The following is a 23,492-nucleotide window of genomic DNA, read 5'->3' on the forward strand; positions in this document are numbered from 1 at the left end:
AACTCCGGCCCCCCAGATGTTAATGAACTACACATCCCAGGATGCTTTGCATTAGTTTTGCTATGTGGCCATGCTGAAACTGATGCAAAGCATGCTGGGATGTGTAGTTTATCAACATCTGGAGGGCCGGTGTTGCCCAGCCCTGCACTAGCTATATCAAATCACTATACACCTGTATAGACCATGAACTTGGGCAACAGGCAACAAGACATTTTCTTTCCACAATAAGTACTCTTCATACCGAACAAATTGACTTTTTGATGAAAAACATCAACTTCATCCTAACACACAACTTCTTCTGGTCACATGGTGAGTTTTTTAAACAAATAAAAGGTACTGCGATGGGAACATCATTCGCGCCCTGCTACGTGAACTTATTCGTAGCTCACTGGGAGGAGAAAAAAATTCTAACAAGCTGGAAACGTTATATAGACGACCTTCTATTCATTTGGGAGGGACCAGAGACAGAACTAGAAGAATTTCTAGTGTACATGGCTTAGAATTCACTTCAGCTTAAAATTCACTTCAGTTACCAGCAAAAACAAGGTAGTCTACCTAGACTTGGAAATATACATTGAAGATGACAGAATCCAAACCAAGAATTACACCAAAGAAGTCAGCGGGAACAATGCCTTATCCATGAAAAGCAACCATCACCCACAATGGCTCAAAAATATTCTGACAGGACAGCTCAGGAGGGTAAGGAGAAACTGCACAAAAAAAGAAACATTCAGAGAAGAAAGTCAGAAAATGAAAACTAAATTCACCCAGAAAGGTTATAATGAGGGCAGATTACTCTGAAACCAAATGTTCCCGTTTCACTGGGCCAAAATCATTCTAAGCCCACTCAAAAGTTCTTCAATATGATACTTGTGTTATGTAAATGGGTCAGTTGGTTCCAAAGATATAGCTGGTTAAATGAGAAAACTAGTTAAAGGGGGGGGGGGGGGAGGGGTGGTTTTCTCTCCCCCTCACACTAGAAAATACAGGGACTAGGCTGGTGTAAAAGGGGCCAACCTGGGAATGCATTTTCTGGTGTGAAAGACATATTATTTCAAATAGCCGGGACCTGCAGTGCTCTGAATACAGCCAGGCTCTGCCACTGTCAGTGGCTATCTCTTCTGCCCGGCTGCAGCTGTCCCCCATTTACCCCGAGCATGTATTCCCCCCATGGCAATGAGCATGTAATCCCACATGGCAATAAGCATGGAACCTCTGGCAATGAGCATGGAACCCTTGGCAATGAGCATGTAGATAAGCAACACTTATGTAGCATAATTTTTAATAGGCATTATGGTGTTTGGCATTATACTTAATGGACATAATGGCGTGTAACTTAACGTGTAATGGACATTATGGTGTAAATGTTTAATGCGCGCCTTTGGTGGACAATGTCCCTGTTTATGAAGCGTATTGTGAATTTTGGCTCAATCCGTGTGGCATTATGTGAATTTTGGCTCAATCCGTGTGGCATTATGTGAATTTTGGCTCAATCCGTGTGGCATTATGTGAATTTTGGCTCAATCCATGTGGCATTATGTGAATTTTGGCTCAATCCGTGTGGCATTATGTGAATTTTGGCTCAATCCTTGTGTTATTATGTAAATTTTGGCTCAATCCATGTGGCCTTATGTGAATTTTGGCTCATTCCATTTGGCACCATGTGTAAGGGGCAAGTATAATGGAGTCTAGTATTTTGTTGCATAATGTGTAGAAGTTGTATGCTACTGCTCCTGACGTTGCTAATGTTATTTTGAGGATTCTGTCACACCTGGCTATTACCATATATTTGGTCATTTCAAGCTAGAATACTCTTTTGTTTCCTGATTGCGGAAATTTACTGGATTATGTCTTATTGACATCTGATTCACAAAACTATCTGTACTGAACATCTATAGTTACTGCTGACCGCAATTTCTGCCCCTGATGAAGTCTGGTTCAGACGAAACGCGTTGGGCCTTCTGTTTGTGATTAAGAAATCTCTGAGCAATTATTATTGATGTTCACCAACTGTATATTTGTGACACCCCTAGAAGGGTCTTTTTATTGTACATGATTTATATGTACCTTTTATATGTATTTTATATTAAATATACTTCTTTCTACTAAGTGACATTTATTGGTCTATTAGCGCACTCTGATCTCCCCTCCCTTTCTATATATATATATATATATATATATATATATATATATATTATATACAGAAGAGAAAGCCGGCACTCCACTGCTTAATAGACAGCAATAGCACCCCGTGCCTTCCTCAGCAACAGGCTGTTTCCAGGCTGGCATGTATATAGAAGAGCATAGGCGGCACTTGGGCGTCTTGGAGAAGAAAAAGACCACACACAGATTCAAGATCTTTCGAGATTTAATCCTGATGACGAGATTAAATCTCGAAAGATCTTGAACCTGTGTGTGGTCTTTTTCTTCTCCAAGACGCCCAAGTGCTGCCTATGCTTATATATATATATATATATATATATATATATATATATATATATATACTTGTAGACGGTCCGGCACTCCTGCTTCTGTTGCAGCTGCTTCCGTGCCTTCTATTAGGATGTAGATACAGTCAGATAGAAGTATAGCGGCACTGGAAGACTTCTCAAATTTCTTTATTGCTGGTGTGCAAACATACACAATATCCCAACGTTTCGGGGATCAACCGTCCCCTTCTTCAAGGTGTGTGAACAAGTGATAATTAAATGTGCTTACCTTATATCCCCGCTGGCGCTTTACCCGGTGAGTAACACCGCCCCCCCTGAGGGCTGGCGTGCAGGAGACGGAGAGCGGAAGTTGTCACCACTGTTTCCGGCTAAGCGGAGTTCTGTGACGTCGCCGTTGTCATAGTGATTAGACGCTCCTGTCAGTACTAGTATGCGGCGTCTCTGTGCTAATATGCCTGTGTATGCAGGCTTTGTCTTGTAGCGTCTGTTGCCATAGTAACCTGGTTGCTTGTATGTGATTCCTTCCGTTCTCCCTCTGATCACGACAGTCCTTCACCCTGTGAAAATATGTGACAAGTATTAATATAACAGATAAAAAATTGCATGTTATCCAGAGTAACACTATTCTGCATCTTATATACTGTAACAGTTTCCTTAGGGGGTTGGGTAGGTTGGTGCTGCTCCCTTATTGCTCATGGTGGCTAATATATAGGATATAAAAAATAGGATGGGGTTTAGCATGGTCTATAATAAAAACAGGGCGTGCAAAAAGTGGTAATAAGAGGTGCCCAGGGGGGGCTCTCACTTCCCTCCTTAAAAGCACCATATATATACTATAAGTGAAAAATGTGCATTATAAATAATGTAAGACACTCCTAATGGAGTGAAATAAATGCCCAGTTCTGATACAGAACATATTCTAAATGCTACTCCCACCATATATAAAAAATATATTGTTTATTTATTTAAAAAACATTCCATGAGAATTTTTCGTTGAGACCCCTTGGGCTTAATGTTCCCAATTGTTGGATCCAACGCGCCTCCAGTTGCAGCAGTTTGCCTGCCCTATCCCCCCCTCGGATATTGTCAGGCACATGATCAATGATCTGGTGTTTAAGATCTTTCAGTGTATGTCCTTTGTTGGCAAAATGCCTGGCCACCGGTTGTTCCGCGATTTTTCCTTTTTTATGTTCTCTGATGGCTGTGTTGATGGCCGATCGATGTAGGGCCATCCTCTCTCTGAAGGTCCTTATTGTCTTCCCTATGTATTGGAGCTGTCAGGAACATGTGATCATGTATACCACATGTGTTGTTGTACATGTCATGATATGTTTATTCTTGAAGATCCTGTTCTTCTCTTTGTTCATCACTGTGGATCCTGTGATCATGCTTGCGCATGTAGTGCACTGCAAACATTTATAGCATCCCGGTTGTTTTCTTAGGAATGTTCCTTGGGTGCCTTGTGCCAACTGCTTTTCATAACCTGTAATGTCTGAGTGTACCACCATGTCCTTGATGTTTCTGTTCCTCATATGGCATACCATTGGCCGTGCTTTCTTAAAGGTTTTCAATGTTGGGTCACTAGATACAATGGGCCATAGGGCCCTCGATGCCCTGGGCAGGACTGGACTAGCTGTCGAATATTTGCATGTCCATGGTATAGTGTCTTCTCTTTTTTTGTTCTTAGAGGTCAAGAGGTCTTCTCTTGGTATTGTTGCCACCTCCTTTTTAATCTTCTCCAACGTTTGGCGGCAATACCCTCTCTCTTCAAATTTACTTTGGATTTTATCCATTTCGCTTCCCAGAGTTGACCTATCACTGGTTATTCTGGACACTCTCATGAATTGCGATTTCGGTAGTCCTGCCTTCAGAGCTTTCGGGTGGTGGCTGCTCGCTTTCAGGAGTGTGTTCTTATCGGTTGGTTTTACATATGTAGATGTTTGCAGGCGGTTGTTAACTTTTGTCAATTGTACATCCAGATAATTGACACTGGTTTCACTGATGGTGTAGGTCACTTTGATGGTAGAATCTCTATTATTAACTTGTTTTAACAGTTGTTCCAATTTGCTGGTGCCCCCTGTCCAAATTATACAGATGTCGTCGATAAAACGAGTGTATAGGTAGATGTCTCTACTGATGGAACTATCCTGGAAAAACATCAGTTCCTCCTCTGCCAGCATAAAGATGTTTGCAAATGAGGGTGAGACTGAACTCCCCATTGCACACCCGCTGACTTGACGATAGAATAGTCCATTGAATAAGAAAAAATTCCTTTCCAGGGTTAGCTTCAGCAAATGGATGAACAGGTCGATATTAAGACCCATGAACTGTTCCTCTTCCAAAAATTTTTTCATTGTCTCCAGTCCTTTTTTTGGGGAATATTAGTGTACAGGCTATTAATGTCTATAGTGCATAGCACTGTTCCTTCAGGTAGTACCCCCAATTCATTGATACGGCATAGGAAATCTGTAGTGTCCTTTACTAAACGTCTCTGTTTTACTACCAGTGGCTGTAGCATGGAGTCTAAGAAAATGGATATGGGCTGAAAGATCGAATCCCTCGCCGATATTATCGGACGTCCCGGGGGGTTCTGGCTGTTTTTATGAATTTTCGGAACTGTGTAGAACACTGGGACTATAGGGAATTCCTGTCTCTTATAATGCACATTTTTCACTTATAGTATATATATGGTGCTTTTAAGGAGGGAAGTGAGAGCCCCCCCTGGGCACCTCTTATTACCACTTTTTGCACGCCCTGTTTTTATTATAGACCATGCTAAACCCCATCCTATTTTTTATATCCTATATATTAGCCACCATGAGCAATAAGGGAGCAGCACCAACCTACCCAACCCCCTAAGGAAACTGTTACAGTATATAAGATGCAGAATAGTGTTACTCTGGATAACATGCAATTTTTTATCTGTTATATTAATACTTGTCACATATTTTCACAGGGTGAAGGACTGTCGTGATCAGAGGGAGAACGGAAGGAATCACATACAAGCAACCAGGTTACTATGGCAACAGACGCTACAAGACAAAGCCTGCATACACAGGCATATTAGCACAGAGACGCCGCATACTAGTACTGACAGGAGCGTCTAATCACTATGACAACGGCGACGTCACAGAACTCCGCTTAGCCGGAAACAGTGGTGACAACTTCCGCTCTCCGTCTCCTGCACGCCAGCCCTCAGGGGGGGCGGTGTTACTCACCGGGTAAAGCGCCAGCGGGGATATAAGGTAAGCACATTTAATTATCACTTGTTCACACACCTTGAAGAAGGGGACGGTTGATCCCCGAAACGTTGGGATATTGTGTATGTTTGCACACCAGCAATAAAGAAATTTGAGAAGTCTTCCAGTGCCGCTATACTTCTATCTGACTATATATATATATATATATATATATATATATATATATATATATATGTGCAATATCGTTTTACACACTGTATCTGTAGTGTCTCAAATAGGCTACCTTACCTATGCAAATTCCCTGTTAGTAATAAACAGAAATACAAAGAATTGCAACATAGATAATAATATTAGGTTGGTGCCTTTTAAATGGCTCCAATTATTGGCAAAAATACAAAATTGGAATTTGGTCCTTTAGTTCATAGATAGTTTAATGAGTCCAAGTTGTAGAGTCTAAACATATATGGATTTATTAAAATACTTTTTTCATAAAAATCGCTATGGTCATACAATTTTCAGTCTGTTACCTATTCTTCCACCTTTCCAAATCTAAGTAAAGTCAAGTCGACCTTTTCATATGTGTACAATTGCCATGTTGATCTATTGCTTATGTTGACCCTTTGCCAATGTCAGCATTGTGCATGTCAACATTTTGGTGTCCGCCTATTGACTGTAGACCTAGATACTGTCTGTTAGCCATCCGGATACCATTTAAATGGTGGTGCCAGGAAAAAATGTCAATTGATAAAACATTTTTTCCTTTGTTTTTATATATATATATCAGTAGGGTAGGTAGTAAGTGTTTTCATTTGATGATTTTTACATTACATGTAAATTCTTGGGACACAAAATCAATTTGACCAAAGCATCATGCATGGGCCTTATCTATAATGGATGCAGAGTGTAGGGGGCCCACACCACAAACATGGGTAAATGTATGAAGCTTGGAGAAGTGGTATCTATCCCCATAAAGAACAGGTACTAATGCTCCTAACTGTCAATTTACACATTTGAGCTGATTTTCTGGTGCATTATCACTGTGCACATAATGGGGCAGATGTACTAAACCTTAACAAGAGATAAATGCAAGGGTGATAAAGATAGATAAACATCCAGCCAATCACCTCCTTACTGACTTTTTTCAAATAGTAAACATGGCAGCTAGGAGCTGATTGGCTGGATGTTTATCTCTCTTTATCACCCTTGCATTTATCTCTTGTTAAGGCTTAATACATCTGCCCCAATGCTCTTTGGGCCTTATTTTGGTTCATTCTTTCTGACAAAATCCGGTACTTGTTTCCTATCTGGGCGCCCACGATCAAAATCGCGGTGATCGGGGGTAAAAATCGCGGTGATCGCGGTCATCGCGGGCATCGCGGGTAAAATTGGATGGTCGCGATGCCCGCGATGACCGCGATCACCGCGATTTTCCCATAGGGAACAATGTTAAAAAGGCTGATTGACCGCGATTTCACTGTTAAATGGCTCAATTGACCCGATTTGGCCATATTAACCCTGAAGCGTGGCGAGCGCAGCGAGCCCCGCGAGGGGACGCGGATACCTTCACTGTGAAGGCCGCGAGGGGACGCGCATAATTGTGAAGGTATCCGCGTCCCCTCGCGGGGCTCGCTGCGCTCGCCACGCTTCGGGCTCGGTGGCTCGCTGCGCTCGCCACACTATTATATTCTCACACCACGCCCTAGTGGATAGTAGGGCATGAAAAGGTCGGAGGACGCGTACCGCCGCCCCTCGCGGGCTCGCTGCGCTCGCCACGCTTCGGGTTGGCGTCGATCGTGGGGTGGCGTCAAAAATTGGGGGGGACATTTAAGGGTTAATGGGCTCTGTGGCCCATTTAACATTGATTCCTATGGCCAAATCGGGTGGATTGAGGCATTTAACAGTAAAATCGGGTCCATCGCGGCTTTTAACATTGATTCCTATGGGAAATCGTGAGCATCGCGTCGCGGGCATCGCGGGTACATTTATGGCCGGCCGCGACGCGACCGACGCGATTTTTCAGGTTTAACATGGTTTTCAATGGGAAAATCGCGGGCATCGCGTCGGTCGCGTCGCGGGCAGGCATAAATGTACCCGCGATGCCCGCGACGGGCGCCCAGATAGGAAACAAGTACCCAAAATCCTTCTTAGATGGACAAAACCATGTGCACTGCAGGGGGGTCAGATGTAACATGTGCAGAGAGAATTAGATTTGGGTGAGTAATTTTGTTTCTGTGCAGGGTAAATACTGGCTGCTTTATTTTTACACTGCAATATAGATCTCACTTTGAAGTAAAACCCCACCCAAATCTAATTATCTCTGCACATGTTACATCTGTCCCACCTGCAGTGCACATGGTTTTGCCCATCTAAGAAGGATTTTGTCAGAAAGAATGAACCAAAATAAGGCCCTTTATCGGGATAGATACCACTTCTCCAAGCTCATTTACCTCACATTTCTCACATTTACAATACTGACCTCTCTGTCAGCGCCATTGGTATCACATGGCACAAACCTGTGGCACCATAATTACAGTATTAAAAAATATGTAACCGAAAGGGAAAAGCAGACACTTATCAGACATTTACCTTGTATGAATTAGCTGAAATAATGTAATAAATAGGAATTTAAACCAATGGTTAACAGAGAATTGCTGATTTTTGCGCCAAAAATTTATTTTAGAAGGGGTAGCAGCTCTAATAGGTTAAATGGCATGTTAAGAGGTAAAGAATCAAAGCGCTGGGGAGAGGGAGTAGGATAGATGTGTATATTCAATATTTGTGCTAGCTTTGTGTAGAAGGATGCTCTCCTCTATCATATGAGCTTTGATCTCTGTGAATGTTGTTTATTATATATTGTTTGTTTTGATTTTTGGTTTGTGATATTTTGCACGTCACTTTGTGCATCATGTCACCATGGTAATCATCTGTGCGCTCTCGGATATTTCCGGGGACATAGGAACCTTGTTTTTGTCCCCCCGCCGGCGTGCCCAGCATGTTGGTTCCACAACGCCGCAGCTGCTTCCGGTAGCGGGCGGCGCTGTGATCTGAATGCATGGCGGCAATGGCGGGCTGGGACTACAGGGTGACGTGTCCTCCGGCAATCACGATTGCTTACAGGTGAGTAAGGCATGTACAACCTTTATATTCGGGCTCTGGCCAGCATATTGTGTATGACCCCTCTTGAGAAAGGTGCCGCTATGCACCGAAACGGCCGCCGAGGAGACTTGTAATGTATCTCACACGTTATTGCCTGTTGGGTGTCTGAAAATGCTCTATACTTAGCTCTGATTGATGCGAGCTTGAGCTGAATAAATATGCCATTTTAAAAGCATTTATCTTGGACTCTATCTTGACTGGTGCGGGTGTTTCCTGAAGTCCTGCTGGATTGTTATAGGAAAGATACCTCTGCATAATCATCTCCCAGCACAGTCCACAATATATTTTTGTCAGTGGGTGCGATTGCTCTTTGGATTATATATACAGTATATATATATATATATATATAGAAGGGAAGGCAGGCAGGCACTCACTTTTAGTGGTCATGCAGGTGCAGGGTCCATATAGGCATAATAGTTGATACACTCACCCAATCTACTGAGCAGACCAGGAAAGAAACGACCAGCACTGAAACGGAGGTGAAAAAAGAAGAAAATTGTATTCACAATGTAGGCATGTTATACAGACATTGCTACAGCTGACCAGCTGTAGCAATGTCTGTATAACATGCCTACATTGTGAATACAATTTTCTTCTTTTTTCACCTCCGTTTGAGTGCTGGTCGTTTCTTTCCTGGATAGAAAGATGAAGAAAAGCGCTTCATAGTGCAAATATTGCTTTTATTTTCAAAAGACATTCGGTCATTTTAAAATTCAGTAAAATCGGGGGCGTGGCCTGACGGCACAGTGGATGGCCGCACAATTTCAGAGCTCCAGTACCCCTTTGCCCATACACACTCGCTAACCCCTATCCTTTGCAGCATACCCTTAGGGTTCCCCATCCTCTTACCTCCCAGGTGCCGACTGTGCTGGTGGGGGTGCGCCACGGAGCCGGGAGACGTTCTATAACGTCTCTGCAGGTTCTGGCCTACCTCATCCCGGAAGCCGGGGCCTCGATTTTGTTATACTGCCGGTTCCTGAGCTCCACAGCGGGACTAGCGGCGTAACGGAGCCGCGGACCGCGCTGGGGGACCCCTCTCCTGAAAGATCTCCACCCGAAGACCTGATCTCCCTTGTGGGGCTGCTTCCCCAGGGCTACCCCAGCGCACACCCCAAGGTGAAAGGCACTACAGGCACTGTTGGGCCTTCCAGGCTGGTGCAGGCGGCGGCCATCTTACTTGTGGCAGCCTACATCATATTCAGCCCTGTGGGAGCCCAGACAGGCACACAGTTTAGTGACAGCATAACTCCATACATAGGTGCAGGATTCTGGGAGACCATACCTGCAATTCACCATTAATTGTTTCCAGCATCAGGCATCAATTTCATGCAAATATTACCTGCACTGCATATTCTAAAAGGGTGCATTTTTATTTATTTTTTCTTGGGTAATCGGAGCCCCATCTGGTGGTCATCTATCGCATTGCAAGTGTATCTAGTTGATGGATAGTCCATTACTATACTGTCCAGAACCATAATTCCCAGCATGTGCACCTAGATTGTCTGTTGTCTCCTACCTTCCCCCCTTAATACAGAATGTTTTGAGCTAATTATTCTCAGTGGAACCCCTAACGCCCCGCATTCAGTGACTCTCTTCCTACTCCTGCCGGTCTTGTGACTTTACTATGCCTTCCAAGCGAAGTAAGCCTCCCAAATCTATCTCACAGATTCAATTTTTAAAGCCTCTCCTCACAACCCCCATCCTAAGAATACAAATAATACTACAACCACTGCTGATTCTCCAATCTCATCCAGGATGGCAGTGCCACCACCCACAGTTGCTACCAGCCCTGCTGCAGACCCTATTGGGGATACGGACGCTCTTACTGTGGGCACATTGAAGCTCCTTTTTTCACGTTTCAAAGATGATGTCACTGCAGAAATCCGGGCGGCGGTACAAAACTGCCAACACTCTGTTGATGAACTTGGCAGTCGCACTAACCATCTTGAGACCAAAATGGAGGAGGTTGTTGGCTCTCATAATGGCTTGATAGACTCCCATGATGCTCTTGAGGCAGAAGTGAGGTTGCTACGGGATAAGGTTGCAGATTTAGAGGACAGATCTCGCCGTGGAAACCTTAAACTACAAGGAGTTCCGGAGACTGTTTCAAATAGTAACCTGCATGATTATGCTGTGGGCCTGTTTAAAAAACTACTACCTCTTGCTTCATCTGCGGACCTCCTTGTAGATCGGATACACAGGATACCTAAAGCTAGAGCGGCTCCGGATAATGCTCCTAGAGACGTTCATATGAAGATGCACTACTATCACATCAAAGAAGCTATATATTGAAAGCTGCCAGACCATCAGCAGAATCATCTTCCATTCTTGGTGACCTTCAGCTCTTCGGGGATTCAAGTTACCTCTGTTATATACTTTCCGTATGTTTGTATAGATTCCTCTCTGCTCCCGCTAAAGCAGTATTCGTTATCTACGACCATTTTCTTAGTATAGTCCAAATTTTTATTATCAAGATTGGTCTTTCTCAACAAGAGAGAAACTACATCCTAGATTTCCTACGGGAAGGTAGGAGATTGGTCGCTACCCCCTTACTGTTAATATACCCAATCATCTAGCTACGATGGTTGGTTTTGATCCCAAGTGGGATCCGTCCCCTTTTTATTTTCTTATTTTATTCTCAACTGTGTTTCTCTATGTTTTTGTTCTATGCAACTCATTTCTACTCCATGTGTCAGGTAAATATGGTAATGGTTTTCTTATATGCTATGTTTATCTTCCCTCTGAGGTAGATTATGGTTAAAATAATTTATATTAATGCTAAGGGTTTAAATTCCCCTCAAAAAAGGAAAGTAGCTCTAAACTACTTTCACAAGCTTAGGGCACATATTGTCGCAATCCAGGAGACGCACTTTCAGAGTCAAAATCCCCCCCTTTTTTCAGATCATAGATATCCACATTGTTATTCAGCCATCGGACCAAGTAAAAAGGCGGGAGTAGCGATTCTTATAGCTCAGCAATGTCCTTTTGTCCTAACCTCACAATACTCAGACCCAGAGGGGAGGTACCTGATCTTGACAGGTCAGTTGGATAATGTTGAGATAACTCTTGTCTCCTGCTATGTTTCCAATACCAAACAAGTACCTTTCTGTAAAAAGTTTCTTAAAATTCTTCATGAACGAGTTAATGGGGCCCTCCTACTTTTAGGAGACTTCAATATGGTCTTAGACCCCAATATTGATAGGTCTAGATCACCGAGGATTCCCTGTCCCTACAAACAGCAAGACTTTTCTACCAAATTCCATCATTTATTAGCAGAGTATGAACTGTTTGATGTGTGGAGGTCTAAACACCCCTCGGTGCGTGACTACACGTTTTACTCGCACGTTCATGGTTCATACTCTAGAATAGACCTGGCTCTTGTTGATAAGTGGACACTTTCCTTGATTAGTAAAATTGAAATATTACCGATTAGTTGGTCGGACCACTCCCCCTTATCGCTAATATGGAATATCGATAAACGTACAGTTATGCCAGGTCCATGGAGGTTGAATACCCGTCTGCTGGCCCAGCCAGAGGCTCAACAAGCTATACAAGGGTCCTGGATCTATATCTTGATACTAACCGCTCTGAGGACACATCCATTTTTATACACTGGTGTTCATTGAAGGCAGTAGTGAGGGGAGCCGCTATACAAGTAGCAGCTAGGCTTAAGAAAGAGTTCAAGCAGCGATATGCTGCAGCTGAAATCAAAGCGGCTAAGTTAGAAACAGCCCATAAAGCGGATCCTACAAACAAAGCTTTATTTAGCAAACTTCTTGCCGCCAGAGACAGGGTTAATACCTTTTTGCTTGCTGAGGTTCAACGTAACTTGCATCGCCTTAACCAAAGACATTATGTTGTTGGTAACAGAGCAAGCCGTCTCTTGGCCCGTAAACTCCGTGGGCGTAGAGCTAAGGAGCGTATCCATGCTATCCATAACTCTAAAGGCGTTAAAGTTACTGATCCCACTGAAATAGCTAATACTTTTGCTGAGTATTATTCACAGTTATATAATCTGAAAAATGATCCCAATACCCCTCAACCGTCCCTGACGGATATTAATAAATTCCTGAGTGGACTCTCTCTTCCCTCTCTCGATCCTGCAGCATGTGAATCCATTGTCTCCTCCTGGTCATTGAGTGAAGTTGAAAATGCCATTGACTCCCTTCCATTAGATAAGGCACCTGGACCGGATGGATACCCCTCTAACTTTTATAGGAAATTTAAATCTACATTAGCCCCCACATTAGTCTCAGTCTTTAATGAGGCCTCTAATTCCACCAACTTCCCTAAGGAAATGCTGGAAGCCCGTATAGTCACCATCCCCAAACCAGGTAAATCTCCCACGGCTGTACAAAATTATCGACCCATAGCTTTATTAAACGTCGACGTTAAACTATTTGCTAAGTTGATTGCCAACCGAATAGCTCCCCTCATGCCCAGTTTAGTTAACCCTGATCAGGTGGGTTTCATGCTGGGCAGACAAGCATCGGATAATACACACAGAGTTATAGATGTTATGGAATATTGCCACGCACGGAAACAACCACTATTAGTCTTATCGCTTGATGCTGAAAAAGCATTTGATAGAATACATTGGGTCTACCTACAATCTACGCTGCAACACTTTGGTTTTACGGGTAAGATTCTCCATTCCATCTTGGCCTTATACTCCTCACCATCAGCTAGGGTATTCACTAATGGATGTTACTCCTCACAGTTTGACATAACAAATGGCACTCGACAGGGGTGCCCGCTCTCCCCTTTGATTTTTGCCCTAGCGATTGAGCCTCTGGCTGAATCTATTAGATCTCAGGATTCAATTCATGGACCGGTTATAGGGGGTGTCCCCCACAAGATTAGCCTATTTGCGGATGATGTCCTGCTATGTCTCCATGATCCAGAATCTTCTCTTCCTCACTTACACAATATTCTTGAAAATCACTCAAAGATATCTTATTACAAATTGAACACGACTAAGACTGAGGCACTCCCTCTTAATATACAAGAAACTATTGTCATTCGCTTGAAAGACAAATATAAATATCTATGGAAAGTTAAGTCGATTAAATATTTGGGAATTAACCTAGCTAGAGATAGTGATTTTTTTTAAATCTAATTATGACCCATTATTGCGAGCTTTTGACATGCTCACAAAAGAATGGATGCTGCAGGAGGTCTCCTGGGTAGGGCGCATAGCTGCGGCAAAAATAGTACTTTTGCCTAAATTAATGTATCTCATCCGTACTATCCCTCGCTCCCTTCCCACAGTGATCTGTAACAAATTCAACAAATTAATGTCATTTTATATATGGAGAGGTGCAAAACCTAAAATAGCAAAAACTACCCTGTCCTTTGCCAAAAATGAAGGAGGCCTAGCATATCCTGATTTAGAAAAGTACCATTCAGCATGTATTCTAAATCAAATAAGGGACTGGTTCTCACAGGACAAATCTAAACCTTGGGTAACGATAGAAAGAGCTATCGTGACACCTTTTGATCTCTATGACTTACTTAAATTGCCCCCATCTGCTGTCTCATCTAACTTTAGCGCATGTAAAGCAATCCACACAACATTATTGACATGGCATAGGTTTGTCTCATCTAGTAGTGATATACTTTTGCCCTCTCCACAACTGTCCCTACGTACCATTGCTTCTTCGATTCCTGATTTAAATATAGATACTTGGGCTAATTTAGGATTATTGCCACTAAGGGATATACTCTCTGATGGAATTGTGGTCCCTTTTTCTCATCCCCAAACACAATTCGAGTACCGAAACAGGACTTCTACAAATACCTTCAAATTAGACATTGGCTACGTAGTCACCTTCCTAAACCCCCTGCCCAACTATCCTTACCTAAAATAATACTCTCCTTTTTTGAATCTCAATCTACAAAGGGAGGTATATCTCGCTGGTACCAGTATCTGATTGCGGAATGTTCGAGAAACAAATTCTCTTCTCAGGTTAAATGGGAGAGGGATTTGCCGAATTTATTCTCAGATGAGATATGGAAGTTCATTTTCCATTCCTGTTTTAAAATCTCAAAATGTGCCAACCACTCAGAAATGTACTATAAATTGGTCCACAGAGCTTATCTTACCCCGGAACGACTAAATAAGTTCTGGCCCAGTGTTTCCTCACAATGCTGGAGGAACTGCAGAATGGTTGGTAACATTCTACATATCTTCTGGTCTTGCCCATTAATACGTCCACTATGGAGAGAGGTCTCCCTCCTTATCTCCAGGGTACTTGGCCGTAACATACCGATAGACCCGCTCCTGGCCCTCTTCCATTATTACCCAGGTACATTGTCTATAGGTAACAGATACCTCCTTGGCCATATTTTGATAGCTGCTAAAGCATCCATAGCCCAGTATTGGAAGTCCCCCAAGATACCGAATCTACAAATGATTGAAAACAAGATCCATAAACATTTCATATTTGAGACAGCGGATGTGAGCTATTCCTCCACAGAGTCATCTATACATATCAAATGGTTTGGCTGGAGCGACTACAGAGAAAAATCAGGTCGCCCATGCACCCATATTACCTCCACTGATTTATCTGTATTGCACTCACCTAGTTCCCTCCTGGGGTCTGACAATTGATTATTGATTCTACCCATGTATGTTGTAAGCCTTTTTCTTGTATAGCACTATATACATGACATGTGCATTGTCTATACCATGACTGTTTGCATTTTTTTACCTTTGACCTTTGTTTTTTATTTTCTTTTTTCCTTTTTTGTTTCACCTCTGCTAAAAATTTCAATAAAAATTGAATATTTAAAAAAAAATTCAGTAAAATCAATACACTGCGTACCCTGCTTTTCATCAGCGTGGGCTAAGATACCATGTGGTTTTAAAATATCAGTGTTACCGCATCCACAGTCAGTATCTCCTTGGAGCGATAGCGGGAACGGCTGCCGCGTCTCGCATCTGACTGACAGCCAAGGCTTGCTGGCGCACTTTCTCCTCACCGCTCTCCTGACCTGTGCCGGGTACAATAGTTTGCGTCTGGTAGGACATGCCCAGGTGCGTTTTGTCGATGACTTCGTCAGTGGGCTGTCCCACCAGACGCTCAGGACTCAGTTTTATACGATTACATTGAAGTTCAACTCCATACAGGTGTATTAATTAGCTCCACTCATCAAGAGCACTGGCAGATTTCTCTAGCTTCTATTTAAAAAAACAGTGCATATTTACTTGCAAGTTACACTTAGTTTACAACAATACAAACACACAAGACAAAACACAAAAAATCTCAACAAACTACATGCTGAAACTATACCTGGAGAACATCACATGTTTTTCTGTAAACATTTAGTTATTAATTAAGGCGGTCCATTATCCCGGCACCGGTTTGTTTTGGTTTATATGGCCAGTCTCTTAAAGTGCTAGTGCAAACCTCAATTGTTCTTTTTTTTATAAAAAAAAAAAAACGGGCATAGTCTTTTTTCATTGAGTTTTCCAAACATATAAACGATATATTTATATACTAAGAGAGTTTTATAATTAGTATATGAGCCTCTTTTATTTATCGGCCCTTACTTCCTAATGAATGAAGCTTTACACTTCTCTCAGTAACATTTTCGTACAACATCATATATAGCAGACAAATAATTACAATTACATAGTCAATCACATATATACAGTCCAGAATTCTCCTTCTACCTTTCAAAAACCTATATGCATTCATTTTTCAAACTCACAGCCCCATATATCTAGAAGGAAGAAGAAAAATGTCAAGGCATAAAAAGAGTTATTCACATAGTTTCAAGTATTCTCAATAAAGGGTGTGATTTCAAAATTTTCATTTAGCCCGTGAGGCAACAATGTATCTAAGGTGAGGATCCAGTGCGTCTCTCGCCTTGTCAACTGTTTCTCCCGGTCGCCACCTCTCTTGTCGGCATTTACCATTTTGATTCCTTTGAAACTTAGACCACTTGCATCCCCCCATGGTGCTGTAGGAAGTGTCTGGGTACACTGTGATTGGCAACTTTGTTTTTTATATTTCTTGTTTGTTCCAAGATATATATATATATAACTGGCAGTGGCGTCGGCACTCGGTCAAAATAAATACACAATGCGCATCTCAATGGTGCAACGTTTCAGCGCACGTGGCGCTTTTATCAAGAACAAATGTATAAGTGAAAACTCACCATTTATGTAGGAGCTCAGGCCGGTGCAGTGCCGGTGTCCATCCAACTTCCGCCTTCCTGGCGTCAGCCCTGGTTGCCCGGAAGTGACGTCGTGGCTCTGCTCCGGTTCCCTGGCAACCTGTGTAAACAACATACGACATATACAATCATTAATAATATTCATCACTGTGCTGTGCAAATAAAACTTTTCAATAAGAGGATGCTCTGCATCCATATATTAGTGCTACAAATAACAATAAAAACGTGGCAATGTTAAAGTGTTATTATCTCATTATACATAAAACTTGTGCTGTTGAAGTGATCTGCTCTAAAAAATTCTCTCACCTCCTACCTTGATAAACTATCTATATTGTGCATAATCTGTGCTTCTTTACCCTGTCAGCAGTCTCCTACAGTCTCTAAGCTAGATCACATCAACTTACTTACTGGACATTTCAATCAATTTTTAGAGTAAATAATGGCGATCCCCAAAAAGGTCTTCTTCTGTAACCCTAGCTCATTTGTTACTTTGGGAACTACTGCTAGATCCAATTACGACCCTTTATCTCTCCCACCTGGGAAGTTTGTTTGAATAGAACTATGCTACCTGAGCATCCCTACCTTTGGGTGGTTTATGACCTACTGTTCATTTATTCTACAAGTTAATTTCAACTCCTAGATACTCATTTAAGCCCCTGGGTGCCAGGGTGCCCAACCTGTGAATCCAGGCACTCTCCTTTTGTAATAATTTTTTACCTCTGTCACCCCCTCTATTAGAAGGGAGGACATGGTCTATGATGCGGTATCTGATGGTCGAGATATTATGGCCTGCCGTGGCTAAATGTTTGGCCACCAGCTGTTCACTGGTTCCCTTCATTAGCGCAGCCTTTATGGAGGACCTGTGCATAGCCATGCGCTCGTGGAATTGCCGTTCCGTTTTCCCCACATACTGTAGCAAACAAGGGCAAGAAATTATATAAATTACAAACTTGCTGGTACATGATAGTCTGTAATTAATGTTATATTTCTTGCCTGAGAACGGGTGGTGAAAACTGGGTCCTGTTAACATGTATCCACATGTGACACAATTTGGGCATTTTTAACACCCGTTCTTGGCTGCCGGTAAAAACGTAGTTGGTTTACCTGTCCCTCTGGCTGTTATGTCTGTATGGACCAACCGGTGCCTCAGACTTCTCCCCTTGCGGTAACAGGGCATGAGTTTAGTATGTTGTAATTTTAGCACTGTATCTGCCTGGACTACTGGCCAATATTGTTTAGCCGTCTTCTTAATTTTTGGTGTCATGTGTGAGAATGTGTTAGGCCACATTATTGTGGGTTTATTGGTTTTATTTTGTTTAGTGGCTAACAACTGTTCTCTGTGGATTTTTAAAGCTTTCGTCTTCATATTCTCGAGTAATTCTACATCGTAACCCCTTTCCAAAAATTTTCTTTGCATGACTTCTAATTGTTTTACAGCCTCCTCTCTATCACTGGTAATCCTTAGTGTGTGCAGAAACTGACTGTATGGTAGTGCATTCTTAGTTTCTTGTGGATGTGCACTGGATGCCATCAGTAAATTGTTTCTGTCTGTTGGCTTAGTGAAGATCTTTGTAATTATTTTACCCTGTACCTTTGTGATGTTGACATCCAGAAAGTTAATACTCTCTCTGTCCATGGAGAAGGTAAACTTAACTGGATGTACTAATGCATTATGCTCTCTAATGAGATCTTCAAATGCTACTGGTGTGCCAACCCATATGATTAGAATCCAGGGCTGCATCCACTGTCCTCCACGCCCTGCAATCACAGAGTCACTCACAGCTGTAGCGGCACCCTCAAATGACACCTATGGGCCGCGTCAGCTGTTGTTGTGTAGCAACACCAAGCTATTCTCCGTGTCACAGGCGGGGGGCGTGCGTTAGCACCACACTGGTCGCTAGTACATATGAGTTACAATAAGATAAAAATACATATACAGTACATATTAAAATATGACATCACACAAAAGACAAAATTAAAAAAATATACAAATCAGTCTGAGTCACGATTACATCAAAAGCAGTCAATGGCATGACATCCTATGCATCACATTAATGCATTCCATGCTATCCTCTCATTCAGTCCTTTGGGTGCTACTGTATTTAATTTGTGGATCCACATAGCTTCTAACAATTTTATATTACGTCCCCCCCCCCCCACGGATACTTTCCGGTACCCGATCTATGATTTGGTACCTTAATGTACACAGCTGGTGATTACTTTGTTTGGTCACTTGGTTTCCCGTCCAGCGCTGCTTTAATAGATGACCTGTGAAATGCCATGTGTTCTTTGAATTTCTGGGACATTTTACTAACATAACATAGCCCACACGGGCATATAATTATATATACAACAAACCTGGAACACATGTCTGATTTTGTATTTAAAAGTTGAATGTGGATATTTAAAGCAGCTCCCTGCTATTAAAAAACCACACGTTACCCAAATAGGGCATTTATAACACCCTGGTCTTTTAGTATAACGATTGGTTCCAGTATCGAAACCACTAATGTCCAAATGGACTAGCAAATCCCTAAGATTTTTGCCTCGTCTGTAACATGTAAGCAGTCTCACATTCTGAAAGCACTTCAAACCTTTGTCCATAGAGAAAATCGGCCATAAAGTTCTAGTAGCCAGTGGTAAAACTGGACTAGACGTATCGAAGGTGGTGATTAAGGGAAAGATGGATTCCTGCCTCTTCACTGATGGTTTCAAAAAATTATCCCTTTTAAGCTGTAACACTTTGTTCTTGGATTACAGGTTACAGCTCACTTCACAAGACTCCTGTTTGACTGACGTGCCAGTCAAACAGGAGTCTTGTGAAGTAAGCTGTAACCTGCTCCTACTTGCCAAGCGCTGTGCGCCGGCCGTCTATGCCTTTTACTTGCGGTGTATGGAGCGGCCAACCTCGGTAATGTGATCCATTTCTACCGTATTTTATGAAAGTGAATAAAAGTTTTTTTTTAAACGTTACTTGCACCACGAGGCGCCCATTCTGTTTGTTGTTTGTTAGATTTATATATTTATTTACTTATTCGTTATCAGCCCATCAATATGACGGAACAACATAAAAGTAATGTCGGCGGAAGTGCATGTCCGAATGGAAAAACATGTAAATTGCTCCATTGGGCAGCATCTAGTAACCGCCATTGCGCACAATGCTTGAGTCTCCCCCTATGAAGATGAGGAGCAGCATTAGCCTTTTATATTGGATATATGAAAAACTAAGTAACTTACGCGATTTTAAGAAAACAACATCAATGACTCTTATTTACCTCATAGATCAATCAATAACATGCCAATGTTTCACTACATGCATCTAAAAGTTGGTGCTGGACACATTTGAGTTATCAATCTGTGGAAAATCCTTAAAAATGGTCTGCTGTGATGGGGCGGCCATTTTGTGAGGGGTGGTTGCGCCGGGACTGCAGAGAAGAAGCTCTGCTGGTCCCGGCAAGCAGGCAGTAGCAGACTTGGCTAGTGCCACCAAGCTACCATGGGGTCTGCAGAGCTATCGTTGCACTGCTGGCATTAAGATAATTGTACACATTTGTATGACATGTAAAGTATAATAAATGCCATACATACAGTACAATACAATGAAAGTGTTCAAATCTATGCACATAAATGTACACAGGTACCGTACATAAAGCACTAGGGAAATCAATCACTTAACAATGGTAGTGCATATATAGTTACATAGTTACATAGTAGGTGAGGCTGAATAAAGACTTGCGTCCATCTAGTTCAACCTATGTTTATAGTAGCTAATCCCTTGTTGTATAGTATGTTCTGATATTTTAAAGACAGATTGTAACTTATTCATACAAGTGGATGTTTTTAACCAATAAATGTTTATCCAACCTTATTTTAAACGTATTTATAGTGTCTGCCGACACTAGTTCTTCAGGAAGAGAGTTCCAAAGTTTGACTGTTCTGACTGTAAAGAAATTTTTTCTTCTAGATGAACAAAATATTTTTTCTTCTAATCTAAACTCGTGCCCTCTCGTCCTAGATTCCTGTCTAGCAAAAAAAAGGGTGCTTGACAGTTCCTTATATTGGCCCCTGATATATTTGTACATGTTGAGCATATCCCCCCTTAAACGTCTCTTCTCTAGTGTAAATAGTCTCAGCTTGCTTAATCTCTCCTCGTAGCATAAAGTCTCCATTCCCCTAATAAGCTTAGTTGCTCTTCTTTGGATTTTTTCTAATTCTATGATGTCCTTTTTATAGTGTGGGGCCCAGAATTGTACTCCGTATTCGAGGTGCGGTCTAACCAATGATTTGTACAGAGGCATAATTACTTTTGAATCCCTAGTTTCCATCCCCCTTTTAATACATGCTAGAGTTTTATTGGCCTTTTTAATTGCTATATTACATTGAGCACTACACCCTAGTTTGTTGTCTATTTGGACTCCTAGATCCTTTTCGAGTACTGAATTACCCAATTCATCCCCGCTTAGGTTATAACTAGCACACTGGTTATGTCTCCCAAGGTGCATGACCTTGCATTTGTCCACATTGAACCTCATCTTCCACTTTTTTGCCCACTCGTCTAGATTGTCAAGATCATTTTGAAGCGTGGTGACATCTTCTGATGATTTAATAACTCTGCTCAGTTTTGTATCGTCTGCAAAGATGGATACATTGCTGAGTAACCCTATCCCAATATCGTTAATAAAAATGTTAAACAAATGGGCCCTAGAACTGAACCCTGTGGCACTCCACTTAGTACTGGTATCATATTTTAAACTGCACTGTTCACAACCACTCTTTGTTCTCTATTACACAGCCAGTTCCCTACCCATCTGCAGATATTTGCCCCTAATCCCAGGTCCTCCATTTTATTTATCAACCTCTTGTGTGGTACGGTGTCGAAGGCTTTAGCAAAATCTAGGAAAATCACATCTACAGCATTTCCATTATCAAGGTTTTTGCTAACCTCTTCATAGAAACCAAGTAGATTAGTTTGGCATGAACGATTTTTCACGAACCCATGCTGGTTATAACTGAGTTAACTATGAAGGTCTAAATATTCCTGGATCCCATCTCTTAAAAATACTTCAAATAGTTTACCCTCTATTGATGTTAAACTAACAGGTCTGTAATTAGCGGGATCCTCCTTTTTTCCTTTTTTGAATAATGGCACTAGCTCTGCTATTATCCAGTCTTTTGCTACCTTTCCTGATGATAGTGAATTATTGAAGATATAATGTAGAGGGGAAGCTAATTCCTCCCTTAATTCCATTAGTACCCTAGGAAGAATCCCATCTGGCCCAAGTGATTTATTTGTTTTGATTTTGCTGAGCCTCAATATTATTTCCTCGGTAGAGAAATCAATATAGAGGTCTGGCTTGTTCATCCCATTTGTGGTATGTGTGCGTTCCACAGTCTGCTCTCCCTTAGTAAACACTGATGATAAGAACTCATTTAACAGTTCTGCTTTTCCCTTATCCTCCGTAAAACTTTTTCCAGTGATATCGGTTAGTGGGCCTATGTTGTCCTTAATAATACGTTTACTATTTATATATTTGAAAAACTTCTTGGGGTTAGTTTTGCTTTCAGTGGCTATGCGCTCTTCATAATCCCTTTTAGCTACTTTGATTGCCCCTTTGCAAATTTTGTTTGATTCTTTGTAATTGGTGAACGCCTCCTCATTTAAGTTATTTTTATAGAATTTAAATGCTCTTGTTTTATTGTTGCTTGCTGACCTAACTTTTTTGTCCAACCATGGTGGCTTTTTTTAATTGAATTTACCCTTATTTACTTTATGAGTGTATTTAATAGTTAATGATTCGAGAACATTTTTTAGAGTATCCCACATTTCCTCAGCATTTTTCCCCTTAAAAACAGTTTCCCACACAATTATTTTTAGGGCTACTCTGAATATTTCAAAGTTAGCTTTTCTGAAGTTTAGTATTTTTGCCGATCCTTTATGATGTAATTTACTGAAGTTGATTTCCAGTGAAACCATATTGTGGTCACTGTTCCCTAGATGTTCAATTACTTTTGTGTTTGAGACTAGATCTATGTTATTTGTTGATACCAAATCCAATAATGCCTTATTACGAGTTGGAGCTTCTACCGTGTGATGAACCGGTCTTTAAGAAAGTTTAGGAACCCACTGCTTCTTGCCGTTTTACATGTTACGTTTTTCCAGTCAATATCAGGTAAATTAAAATCCCCCATAATTAATACCTGACCCTGATCTGATGATTGTTTGATTTGGTTTAAAAGAAGAGACTCGTCCCTTTCGTTTATGTTCGGAGGTTTATAGCATACCCCTATTAAGATTTTATTAGGTTTTTTGTTATTGTCAGTTATCTCTGCCCACACGGCCTCAGTGTAATCTTCCTCTGTACCTGTGCTAATTTTTTTCTCACACGATGTTAAGTTATTTTTTACATATAGGCACACACCCCGCCCTTTCTATTTTCCCTATCTTTTCTGTAGAGTGTATATCCCTCCATGCTTAATGCCCAGTTGTGCGACTTGTTACACC

At 41.6% G+C, this 23,492-nt stretch overlaps 1 long non-coding RNA gene across 1 annotated transcript; it reads right to left on the reverse strand.

Annotated features, from left to right (window-relative positions):
* Window positions 1-15,631: 15,631 nt before the first annotated feature.
* LOC146079659 (uncharacterized) lies at window positions 15,632-17,033 on the reverse strand. The gene is made up of 3 exons (XR_014474677.1): window positions 16,973-17,033; window positions 16,485-16,534; window positions 15,632-15,802 (listed from the first exon to the last, which is right to left on the reverse strand). It is a non-coding gene; the product is annotated as an uncharacterized LOC146079659 (long non-coding RNA).
* Between the last annotated feature and the right edge of the window lie 6,459 nt (window positions 17,034-23,492).

This window comes from Crinia signifera, chromosome 5 (genome assembly GCF_055691185.1).
Source record: "Crinia signifera chromosome 5, ASM5569118v1, whole genome shotgun sequence".
In the NCBI taxonomy this organism is placed as follows: Eukaryota; Metazoa; Chordata; class Amphibia; order Anura; family Myobatrachidae; genus Crinia; species Crinia signifera.